This window comes from Choloepus didactylus, chromosome 7 (assembly GCF_015220235.1).
Source record: "Choloepus didactylus isolate mChoDid1 chromosome 7, mChoDid1.pri, whole genome shotgun sequence".
Lineage (NCBI taxonomy): Eukaryota > Metazoa > Chordata > Mammalia > Pilosa > Megalonychidae > Choloepus > Choloepus didactylus.
The window spans coordinates 26333213-26344601 of NC_051313.1; the positions used below are offsets into that span (position 1 = coordinate 26333213).

Sequence of the window (11389 nt, forward strand, 5' to 3'; positions counted from 1 at the left end):
TTATTCAATGTTCCCATGAGATAGGAAAACTGATATTTATTTGGGGAAATATGTAACAATAAGGTGGGGAAACTACCCTGAAATATTGTACCATGGTCACTCATTTAACCATTCTTCCCTTTCTTAATATATTTTCTTTATGATTAAAACTGTGCACATTTTAATTAAATCTTCTTTTATCTTTACTGTCAATCTTTAAATAAGAGCCATTTGCCGCACTCACGATCATTAATGGTGATACCAATAATCTCTTCCAGGTAAAGCTAGTCCATTTGGCGTTAGTTCTGTATGTACTTTGAATGCTGAACATAACTGTTTTGTGGTTCCTCATGCTCCAGACTTACAAAGAATTCCGCTCACATTATTCATTCCCCTCCCTTCCAAAAGATAGCACAGTTAGGTCAAGGCATGAATTTAATCTTAGGGTCTGACTAGGGCAGAATTGTGGTAGCAGTGATTCTTAGATCTAGTCCAGCAAGACTGCCATTTCTTCTTTCCATGTTTCAAACTTTCAAGGGATCCTCTAGCAAAAGACATCCCATTAGCTATGGAAAACCTAAAACAGTCTTTAACTTAGCTGGCCCTCCTCCAAGTATCAAATCAAATACATTTGACTTGATATCAACTACATTGAAGGAAAAATTAAAAAAAAAAAAAAAAAAAAAACAGACCACCTCAGCAAAATAAATAGGCAAGGCTTTCATTCATTCCTGCATGACTTCCGAAGTAGAGAATCTCCCATACTTCAGAGACACTAAATTTGAACTCTCCAGCTCTCTAGCGAAGTGAAACCACCAAAAGAGTTGTAGTCTAGGAGAAAAGAGAAAATCTGGCAAGCCTAACTGTGGGCTTCTCTGCTCTATTCTCACTGGTCTCAAAGCACCCGGAGGAACTGTTTATTGCTCAAGTCAAGAAACAATAATTTAAGTTTATGAAAATAAATAAACCAATCCACAATAGGTTGTTTTGATTGCTATCAATATCATCATCCTTATGATTAGTGGTGTCCATTAGAGTTGGTGTTTGAACCTAGAAGAAAACAGAAAAGGCACAAGAGGATTAATTCTGAAGAATGGATACATGTTTGTGTGTGCGTGCTTTTTGTAAATAAAGGTAAAAAGGGGTGTGGTGCTAGGTAGCATTCTAAAGTAACAGCAGCAGAGATTTTATGAACCACCCGGCAAGCAAAGAGGAATGCTAAAGAAGTATTTCAGAGAATCATTTGTGAGTGATTGTATTTTGCAAGATTAATTGCGGGTGTCACCGTTAATATGTATTTATTGGTTTATTACCCATGTCATTATAAGAAGAAAACAATTCTCAAATCTAGGAACAATTGAATATTACTATTAAAAATGTGTGAACCCCTTCCATGGAAGTGCTTTGGCATGCCTGGTTGAGAAGCTGTCTCACCATTTGCTGTCTATATAACATAGTAGATGTAATTAATATTTCTGTTTAAAGGCTGTAATAAAATATGTTTTTAAATATACTTTGCAAATAAAATTATTAAATACACTACTAAATAGCTCAAAATAATCTTTATGTAAAACTGATTTCTACAGTTTACTATGCTATGAGAAATCAAAATAACAACCCATGTAAACAACTTATTTGAGAATAAGAGCAAAAGGGAAAATAAAACACTTGTGATGAAACAGTGTAATGCTAACTCTGTCCTATAGCATATCTCTTCATATTACTCTATTAATGAATACTCAGTAGATGATTAGAAAGCAAGGATAACAAGACAGAATCTATAAAGCCAAAGGTAAAAAAATATAATGATAGTATGTCCATCTTTCTAATCTTTCATTTAATAACTGTTTCCTTAGTGACTGCCCTGGACTAGGTACTATTTTAGGTTGGGATACATAAGAAAACAAAACAAAACAAAATCCCTGATCTCGCAGAACCCATATTCCAGTCTCTTTAAAGATGTTTACATATCATAATGTTGATATAGTCATCAGTTCTTTCCTTTATCACAGGCCACACAATGGAGCTGTGCCTTCTATGAATGCCATGCATAGCCACGAAGAAAGCAGCTCTCATCTCAAGAACATAAAAAAGAAAAGCAGGTGATCACTTAGCTATCTGTCTAAGAGGTAATTCCACTCCTAGTGTCAACCTCTTTAAACGACATACTTACAAACATTAGTAAGCAGCATTGGAGAAGAAAACAGAACTTGTATACAAAATCTGTTTATTTTATAATAACATACTCTGGTTTAAAATGTCCTTTGGCCTTTGGAATTATTGCCCATCATTCCAGACGAGAGCCACAAGTCAACAGCTGGGCAGGTTCTTAAAAGTAACCTTATCCCCTTACTGCTCTCTTGCATTCCCTTAGTCACTTCTCTCCTCCGGTTGCAAATAGGAGGAAGAGCCGTGGGGTGAAAACAACCCCTGAATTCTGACGAGACACATGAAGACTGCTTGAGGATGACCCCGATGATTCTAGGACTTTAACTTTTCTTTTTTTAGGATGTAACTGTTACTGTGTAAGTCCCATGGAAATGACAGAAAATAAGCAACAAAAAAGAGACTCTTCTTATCTACTATCAAGTGGCACAAACATTTTTTGAGCAACTACCATGTGTGAACCATGAGCCACACACCACAGGTTGATAGTTGTAAAAGACAATCTCTGTCCTCAAAAAGTATATATACAAGTTGCAAAAGATAGACATAAACTTTTTTTTTAAATTTCAGAGCGATGTCACAGCCACACCCACTGCCTACCATCCATTCACCACCCTTGCCCACGAAGACAGCAAGCTAGAACAAAAACTGCATAATTGTATAGAGGGCTGGCAACCACAAAAACGTGTCTTCCAGGCTCAATCAACTAATATTTACCCAGCAGTCAGAAACATCCGGCACAATTAAAGATTTGCAGTGCTCCCTGCCCACAAAGGAGATTAAGATATAATAAGGAAGATAAACAGAAAAAAATACAATAAATGCAAATGCACATAAATACATCACAGAATTACAAGAACAATGTATATTGAAAGGGAGGATTAAGTTTGTATAAGAGAGAAAATGAATTTCTTTCAAACCTTTAATCTTGGTCTTTGAAACTTTAAAGATTCGGGGATTGTTATTCAACATTTATATGGTGAATTATTTAAACTTAATGTTGTCTTGCTATTTTCCATTCCCAAATCTACAGTCCTTTGTGAGGTTCTCTGGCCAAGTAATTGGCACTACTTCTTTTCTGTTCAACTCTTTGTGCTCAAAAAATGCCTAGTTCTGATAATAATTTGCAATTCTAAATAAAGATGAAAAGGAAAATCTTACATTGTAAAAGAAATGTTATAACAAAAACAATTCTGAGATGACCAATAGTGGCGGAGGGTAGCATTTCCCAGATCTTAAATTTCAGTATCAAGGAAACTCTTAAGAACTGAAAGCTCTACTCTATCCTCTATATAGAAAAATTATACCATTATAATGGTTAAATTCTTCCAAGTCACACTGTGACGTCATAGTTAAATGATTATTTCCACAAAACTACTAGGAAAATTTGAAGTGTGAGTTGATGTCTTGGCTGAGCAATAAAAGTCCCTGCATCTGGAATAACTTGTGGTTTATCTTGAACCTATGATTCATGGAGGATACTGAACATTTGGCAAACTAGAGTCTGTGATAAAGAACCAGTGCCATCCATCTAGCACTAGCCCAGACAACAACATTTGATGATCATGATTGTTTCTCCATCAGTTGCAGATCACATGTTTTCTAGAGGAAGTAAAAAAGCAAATTTGCCAGAGGGTGAAGCCAATAAGATATTTGCACAGTTCAGTAAAAATGAACAAACCTTCCTTACTAGTCCATTTCATCCATGAAAAATCTTCAACCAAATGATTTTAGTGTTTGAATTTAACTACATTCAGATGGAACCCTTTATTCATTTTCGATGAGAGAAAAACAAATTTTAAAAGCTTTAATATTTTGGACTAGTAAAACTAGGAAAACATAAAATAGTTAAATTATTTCAGTATAAGTCTGTTGAATAGACTTTTGTATTTTAAAAAATTGAAATAAGAGTTGTGTGCTCATATTACCAAATAGAAAAAACTTTAAAACCTATTTTTAATAATCTCAGAACAAGGCTGACTGCATTATCAGCCTCTACACTATGTCTTCTTTTCTTTGCACATGAATCTCTCTAAATGAGAAGCAGCTGGTTTTGTTTAACATGAATCATTTGTTTGATGTGGCTACTCATCTGAGAATAATTTAGATTTTCCCAAGCTGAACTATGCATGGAGAAGATACCACTTAATTTTCAGTAATAATATTTAACATTTACAGTCTGAACTTGATACATGAGGCCTAAAGAAAATGCTGAAGGATAATTCTCACTTTGCTGTATAGAACTTTTCATTAGGAACTGACACATTTTAAATTCACAAAATCAAATGAATGAATGCTCAGATGCATCATATTTTTTAAATAGTACTTTGCTTTGGTACTAATTATTGATTAATGCTCACCCCATTCAAGAAATATTGAGTGATTAATCTTATTAAAAAGTCACAAAGATGAGTAATACACAAATCATCACTTTGGAAAACACAATAAACTAGTAAGAGAAATAACAGTAGTTCATATGTTGTAAAAAAAAGATAAAATAAAGGAACTGGCATAAAAATATAAAAATAAGTGGTGATATTCAAATGAGTGAAAGGCTCCAAAAAGTTTGATGAGTCAGGAAAGGGCTTCATAGAGGATTTAAAGATGGATCTTGACTAGGTTAGGGCATGTGGGCTGGAAGGGGAAAGGGAGGGTCTTCCATACAGAGAGAACACAAAAGCAAAGATATTAAGATGTAAAAGTATGGGTTGAGTCAGTGCATCAGTGAGAAGTACAATTTGATTAAAATATAAGAAGACTATCAGGAAGTAATTAGACATAAACCTGGGAAAGTTGGCTGTAGCTAAATTACGGCAGCCTTGAACTCCTGAGTTTCTTCTGAAATAACAAGGAGTCATGAAAAGGGTTTGAGCAGCAGGTGTGTTATGATCAGATCTAGCTGTCAGAAGATTCACTTCGTGAATCGTGTACAATGTGGAAGAAGAGCTGGCAGGCTCTTAGATCCCAGGTAAGAAATAAGAGATCAAGATTAGTGCAGGCAGGAAGAAGGAAGGAAGAAAGGGTGGATTAGACAAGAGGATCTAGATGATTAGGCAAATAATTGAATGTAGGAACGGAAAAGAAGGAATAACAGTCTGGCATGTGGGAGACTATATGGTTGGCATTATAATTAATGGCAATTAATTTTGCATGGGAAAGTTATGAGCTCCATTTCAAAAGTAGATTTCAAGATGCTAGAAAGATACCAAGAGGGAGACATCAAAAAACTACACCACCATTTTTTTCTATATAAATAACAATCTTATCACTTTAAAGCATCCTGAATATTGCTACCTTATTTGCCAAATCTTCTAAAGGATCTTGACTGAACCCTGATTATATCTTGGCCATAGTTCCCAGTTTCATCTCACTCATTTGAAGTAGAATTCGTCTTCCTGGCTCTTATTGTTTGTAACCACATTTCCTTCTAACTCAAACAATATTTGTTAATTTCCCATCAATCAGCTTTCTCCTCTCTTTTAATATCATCCTAAAATAATTCTTGGCCACTCTGTTTCCCCCTTCATCCTAAATTTTATAAAGAAAATATACCTTTTCCCCACCTAACAACACTTTTCTGTTTCACTCCAGATAGTGAATTTTCAATAAATATCTTCCCCATTTAAAATGAGAACAAACCATTCCATTTTCTCTCAGTGCTGGTTTCTGTATTGCTTTTCTTCATTGACATTTGAAAACTAATGGTCATTGTTTTGCTAGGAGGATTTGATTAACTCACAAACCTGAAAATCTTTATCACCTTTGTCCCTCAAATCTGTTTGAAAAACAGTATGACTAATTAATATACACTCCTAGAAGGAAACAACAGATAAACAAAATAAACACAAATTCAAGGGTCTTATGAGTTTATTGCTTGCTCTTTGTCATTTCTCCAACCCTGTCTTCCTCATCTCAGGGAAAAAATTATTCCACCATAGATTTCTTAAAGTAATATAAGTCAGATTTTAATCACATTTTACTCTCTAGAATTCCTAATTTGGAATCTATTTATGATATTATTTGGCTAAATGTCCTAATCAAAGTATGAGTCTCTCCTACCTTTCCTATCCACAGCACTTTTTAAGTAACACCATTTGTAATTTAGTGTAATCATTGTTTATCTTTTGATCATATTTGTAAGATCCCTGAAGACAGGGACTAATGGTGTAACTCTCATGTGGTTCATGCTTGGTGGCCAAATGTTTGATAAATAAATATATGAAGAAATGAATGTACAAATATTAGAGACAGGCCTATTCCTGGGCTCCTCTTGATGCACCACACTTAAAATGTCATATCTAGTTCCTTGGTTCTCTGACCTTCTGGTAGTTTTCAATTTGTTTAATAACACATGAAGTCAAGCAAGTTAGAATTAATTTAAAAATGCATGAGAAAATGCCATGTGCCTATCAAAATCAAGATGTGATATGTTAAATGTATCCTTTTAACCAAATAAAGGTTATCAGTAATGTTTCTTACTTTAAATGAAATTATGCTCTTTTCCATCATATTACCTTTGTAACCTTACTTTCTGATTTTGAAAAAAATGCTGTTCCCAGTAGAAGACTTGGAAAATATCAAAAAGTATAAAAAAAAGAAAAAAATTCTACAGCCTAGAAATAACCAGTGTTAACATTGGGAGTATTTTCTGCATACTTTTTGATAAATGAGATCATAATTTGTGTACAGCTTTGTATCCTGGTCTTTTTTTTTTTTTCATTTACTATCATATTATGATATTATAAAACATGAGCATTACTATAAAGATCATCTGAAGGTACTTCAAAAAGAATATCTGATTTCTATATATCACTTCTGAGGATATATATAACCTCACCATGTCATCACCAAAATGGTATAAAGTCACTGAGTTTTAGTAATAATGTCCTCATTATACAGATGAGAAACTAAAGCTCAGGAAGAGCCAAATGGCTAGAAAGTAATGGGGCTGTGATTAGACTTTTCTTCTGATCCCTGGCTGATTGCTCTTCATAATGGTGGTAAGCCTCTGTTGTGTGTCCTTGCCCAGCACCCCTTTTGCAATAACTGAATTTCTTCTTTTATTTTCAAGAACCTCCTCATCCCTTTCCTCAGGAGCATGTGATTGCCCCAAGCCTGGATAGTCAGAGTCCACAGTTATTGGTATAGAGCTGGGGCATGTGACCCAAGTTAAGTCAATCAAAGTTGACCCAGGAATTTTGCTGGAAATTTTGGAAAAGAGATGGCTTTTTCCACTGAAAGTACTAAGCTGCTGGAAGAAAGGAAAGCCTAGAGTTGTCTATGGCCATATTTGTCAGCTCATGGAAGAGGCTTCCTAAAAGTGAAGCTTGACAAACGTAAGCAAAGCTAGAAATGGGGAAAGACAGATTCCAGGTGACATTATTAAAGCACTCAGATCTTCAGATCTGGTCATGCCTCAAGCCAGGGTCTACCCTTGACCTTTACAGGTCTGCAAGCCAATTATTATCTTTTCCTTTTAATTAGGATAATTAAATGGAGATTTCTGTCATTTCCACCTAATAACATCTGGCTAATGTAGAAGTCATTTGTTATCACTGACAAATCTTCAAATGTTGAGTTGGCCAAATTGAGGTGGGCTTTGGAGAAGTGAATATGTCCCTAATATAAACTTGAAAGTGGTCCATCTGTGCTATGCAATAAAAAAGCAGATGGTTAAACTTTTACCTGTCATAACTTTGGACTCAGGCTCTGTGTCTACAGAGGCTAGATCTTTAGGAAATTGGTAGAAAATGTCAGGATGCTGGAATATGTTAGCTGATTCAAGCTGGCCTGTTTGAAAGCAGAGAATTAAGAAAACAAAGCCTTGCTTTATGTCTGCATCAACAATCCAAGTCAGCTGAGATTCCAAATAGCCATGAGCTTTGCAAAATTGAAAGAGCCAAATTCTTCATTCCAAGAAAAAGTTAGTGCAAGGAAAGCATATAAGAATAGGATCTAGTAGCAACTCAAATATAATTCTCCAGACAGTTCTCAAGAACCTCAAGTGCTACTCCTTGCCAGACATTTTTAAGTGAAAATAAAACTCCAATCTAATTACCTTAATTAAAAGACAGTGAAGGACTCGGCTTGTTGTGTTGCTGCCCAAGAACCAGAAATGATCCTGCTGTGAACGCAGCACTTACAGGTGACCAACAGTGTTGCCTCATTTAGGTGAGCAGCTGCCACTCATGCACAACAGCTGCAAGGAAGGCAAACAGCCTTTGCTACTGCCAGCTGGCCTCAACAGTTCCTGAGTGGAGCTACCGAGACACCCCAACAAAGGCAATGACAATGGCAATGGGGAAAATGGGGGGCTTGAACATGTACCTTCCTCATCCTCTATCCACAGTGGAGACATGGAGAAGATCCTTTTGGACACACAACATGAAGAAGGACAGAGTAGTTTAAGGGGCAGCTCTCATCATGACAGCCCTTCCCCTCAAGAAGATGGACAGATTATGTTTGATAAGGAAATACACACCAGTAGAGACCATAGTGCTCAGTCAGAAGGAGTTGGAGAAGGAGAGAAAGAAGTTGAGGCTTTGAAGAAAATGGGAGACTGGTATCCAACTGGTCTGGTGGACCTGAAAACATTCCACCTAAGGATTTCCACTTCAGGCACCCTAAACATGAGACATGAAGAAAGGGGGTCTTTTCCCTGCAAAATGTATTAAGGTGTTCAACTCATCTCTCTTCATGTTTAGGCTTTGGGACTAGGCATCTACATTGGAAAATGACTAAGCAGACCTTCTGCCAGCACCTATTAAAGGAACAAAAAGCCCCTGGAAATGCCTGTGATCTGTGAAATGGTGTTATTGTCAAATTAGTTTAGTTGAACTTGAGACCATTGCAAGCTTGACCCAACCCACCACCCTATTTTTACATACCCAAGTTCCAGTAACTCTAGAAATCCAGTATTTTATTCAAACTCTGTTGAGATATTTTCCTAATCTCATTCTCTTTTGACCTGTGGGATACTTTGGAGGCTTTATGGACCCTAGAAAAGATCATGTTCTTAAAGCTAATTCATTCCTGTGGGTGTGAACCTATTGTGGGTGGGATATTTTGATTAGGTTATCTCAGTTGAGGCCTGCTCCAGGTGGGTCTTAATCTTCTTACTGGAGTCCTTTATCAAAGCATGAAATAGAAAGAAAGAACAAAAGTTGAGACTGAAAGACACAAATAGAAGCTCAGAAAGAAAGCCACAGATGGAGCAGCCAGAAGCTGAAACCAACAAAACCCTGGAGAAAGGACCAGCAGATGCCACCATGTGCCTTCCCATGTGACCTAGGAGTCCCGGTTGCCAGCAGACTTTCTTCAGGAAGAAGGTATTGTCCTGTTGATGCCTTAATTTTGACATTGTCACGGTCTCAGAACTGTAAACTTGTAAGCTAATAAATCCGCATTGTTAAATGCCAGTCCATTTCTGTTATATTGGGTTTCAGCAACTTTAGCAAACTAAAACAGACTGCAAGACACTAGAACTTCGTAACAGTTTAATGTTGTTTAGAAAAATTTGCAAGGGCTTATTTTCTCCAAATGCCATTAGCAGATTGTAATTTGGGCAGATTTTAATACTAGCATGTTATAATGCCATCTTTTCTATGGTGTAGATTCTCTGTTTCTGGTAAGGAATGTCACATGCCTGGAAATAGATGAAACTGATTTTGGGATTTTTGTGTTTGGATTTTTATGTTTTTTAGCTGCATGTGAATTTGTCATGACTTTCTTTAAATTTATTTCTTCATTTTTTTTTTTCTCTAAAAAGGCTATGGAATGAGTTCAAATTTGTGGTACAAATAAAGGCTTCTTGTTTTAGGAAGTACCATTTATGCTCTGAGGCCTCTTAAACACTGCAGAAAATTGTTTCAGAGTTATTTCACGAACGGGTACAAGTATGAAAAACAGACGAGTTCTGGGAACAATTGGCAAAGTTCTGAAAGGGGGCATATTTTCTTCTGATCTCTCACTTATTAATGTTTTCTGTACAATATTCCCAAGGTAATTCCTGTGACTCTTCAGGCACTGTTGATTTTCTCATATAGCTATCTTTTCAGTTATGTTAAACTCTTGAAGTTTCAGAGCACTTAACAACTTCTTCCCTCATCAAAACACATTTTTTTCCTAAAATGTGCACCATTAGGACCAAATTATTAAAAAGCATTAGGATTACCAGTTAAATTTCAAGTAGATTTTGTTGGATTTCAGAACACATAGCATGACTCTGAAGGCTACACTATCTGTTTTATATATAAATAATTTGTTTATGATATAGACATTATTATTGAATATTTAGAGAACCATTGTTAATTTTAAAATTAGCAGTCTATTAATTAAATAAAGTGCATACATTGACTTGAATAAAAACACTGTGACAACCAGGTTTGCAATTTGCAGAAACTCACTCTTTTTGTCTCTCGCTTCAAGTTTTATAAAATTGATGTATTATTAAACATGCAAATTAAATAAAAATTAATTTATGACTCTTTTTAAAAGGATACAACTGGGTATCTTTAAGAAAGATGACATATCCAAAATTGTTTTTGAATTTTTTTTTCTTTCTAGCACTTGATGTTCAAATAATTTTAGACATTTTTTACCTTGTTTCTATCTTAATCTTAAACCTGGTAACACTTGATTTGTCTTCTATAACCTATTTATTTCAAGTGTTTATATTTGAATTTCTTTTGAAAGAAAGTAAATCTAATGCCCTCTGATTTTGAAAAGCTTGAATAAAATTGAAACAGCTGGTTGAGAGAACTACATAGTTCTCTTACTTTGTATAACAATTGGCATCATGGGAGGGAAGAGTAAAATCATACTCAAAGGAAGAGCAGCTTTTTATAGGCATCACATTGCCCTCTTTCCAAATTCTGTAGCCATTCTATCAGCAGTATAGTTAGAACTTGAGTATATGTACAATTTTTTTCAATATTAAAAATAAATGTAGTTCTACCCTTTTCCCAAGGTATCTGTGAAATTATAGACTATTACTTAAAATGTGAATACCTGATCACAGTAGAACTTATAAGATGAAATCTGGTATTTATTTATAGCCCTAACATGTGATGAACGTTTACCATTCCTACCCAGATTTGCATTGAACAGAAACATTGTATGACTGGAAAGGAGAAGTCAACAATTAACTGTTGAATTTTTTTTTAATATTAACGTTTTAAAAGCTTTACATCTGTTTACAGTTTGGGGACAAAACAAAGGCTTTGTTTTCCTGTTTGAAGAAAAC

General features: G+C 35.3%; 1 pseudogene; it reads left to right on the forward strand.

The window, feature by feature from the left end:
* Window positions 1-8333: 8333 nt before the first annotated feature.
* LOC119540502 lies at window positions 8334-8912 on the forward strand (annotated as a pseudogene).
* Window positions 8913-11389: the final 2477 nt, after the last annotated feature.